The sequence below is a fragment of the Colobus angolensis genome, unplaced genomic scaffold (assembly GCF_000951035.1).
Source record: "Colobus angolensis palliatus isolate OR3802 unplaced genomic scaffold, Cang.pa_1.0 Scaffold214, whole genome shotgun sequence".
NCBI lineage: Eukaryota > Metazoa > Chordata > Mammalia > Primates > Cercopithecidae > Colobus > Colobus angolensis.
In genome coordinates, this window is record NW_012115311.1 from 5,504,491 (window position 1) to 5,506,067 (window position 1,577).

At 45.7% G+C, this 1,577-nt stretch overlaps 1 protein-coding gene across 1 annotated transcript in view; it reads left to right on the forward strand.

The window, feature by feature from the left end:
* The first annotated feature begins 1,416 nt into the window (after window positions 1–1,416).
* SPG20 (spastic paraplegia 20 (Troyer syndrome)) overlaps window positions 1,417–1,577 on the forward strand; it is a 37,807-nt gene continuing 37,646 nt past the window's right edge. The window contains exon 1 of the mRNA XM_011943021.1: window positions 1,417–1,471. The gene's annotated coding sequence lies outside the window, so the exon portion shown is untranslated. The remainder of the gene's footprint in view (window positions 1,472–1,577) is intronic.

Sequence of the window (1,577 nt, forward strand, 5' to 3'; positions counted from 1 at the left end):
TGTACAATTTCCTTCTGTTAAAAGCTTGTTCACATAGTTTTAAAAATTAATGATGTTAGGCATTAAATTGGTATTTAGATTCCACTGGCTACATTTAAAAGTTACATAACTTTTATTTTAAAATGATAATTTACAACAAAACAGAAGTTGCTTCTTTTGTAACTATTTAAGTCAGATGAGAAATTGTGATGGTCAATCCAAAAATGTGGAAGTAAGAAAACAGTCACAGTCTTTGGACATTCCTTTGGGAGTATAAGAGCAAATCATTTGAAACCACTGTATCAATATATTCCTCTCTAATAGGTTTTGCTTTATAGGATGACTGACTGCTACCTTTTTGAGATTTGAGGGAAATACCAAATGGCTCCCAGTTTTACATTTAAAACCCTCTTCCAGTCCAATAGTCCCCATCACTAATTACTTTTGATTAAATTAATCTGATTAATTCATCTGGAATAAATCACTGCAATCCTTAGGAGAGTCACTTAACTGGTCCTAAGGCCAGGCGCGGTGGCTCACGCCTGTAATCCCAGCACTTTGGGAAACCGAGGCAGGCGGATCACTTGAGGTCAGGAGTTTGAGACCAGCCTGGCTAACTTGACGTCCAGCATTCGAGACCAGCCTGGCCAAAATGGCGAAACCACGTCTCTACTAAAAATACAAAAATTAGACAGGAGTGGTGGTGCACAGCTGTAATTCCAGTTTCTCTGGAGGCTGAGGCATGATAATCACTTGAACCTGAGAAGCGGAGGTTGCAGTGAGCCGAGATCATGCCACTGCACTCCAGTCTGGGCAACAGAGTAAGGCTGTCTCAAAACAAAACAAAAACACAACAACAACAAAACTGGTCCTAAATGCTCAGGGCAAATACATACTGCTTTTTCTTTTTTCTGTTTTTTTCCTAAGGCAGGCCTATTGAAGAGTACAAGTCTGTCATCTACAATATTTTGCTAACTTAAAAACACTTGTCAAGAAAGGTAAAGTATGTTCATTTTGATTTTACTCTTTGTATCCTGGAGTCAGGCACTAACAGTTTTATGATAGTGATATAGACTTTACACACACACCCAGACTTAAAACACGTGGTGCAGGCGGGCTTTTGGAAACTAACTGTGCTCTGGATACAGAAGTCACAAAGCTGAGGCTGCAGAGGCATTGAGGGGACAATCAGCCTTTGTTGTCCCTCGCGCACTGTGCTCAGCGCTCCCTCTAGCGGCTACAAGCGCTCACTGCCCACACTCTCTTCTAGTATCTCCGGAGGCCTCGGTTTCGTGGGCGAGAAAGAGATTGCGCAGGCGCGGAGCAGCCGACGTGGCCGCAGGGGACTGTGCCTGGGGGGGTCTGCGCGAAGCCGCTGACTCGCGAGGTTCTCTGTCGCCTGCCGCCCTCGCTCCTTTTCTCCCCTTCTAAAGTGTTACGGTGACTCTTAAGTTCGAAGGGGACGGACGTCCTCCCACGTACCATTTAGAAGGTCAGAGTGGGCAGAACCTAGTCTGAGCAGGCCGGCGACGAATCCGCTGACAAGACGCGCGCGTGGGCACTCACGTGACCTAGGCTGCGGCGGCGGCGGCGACGTG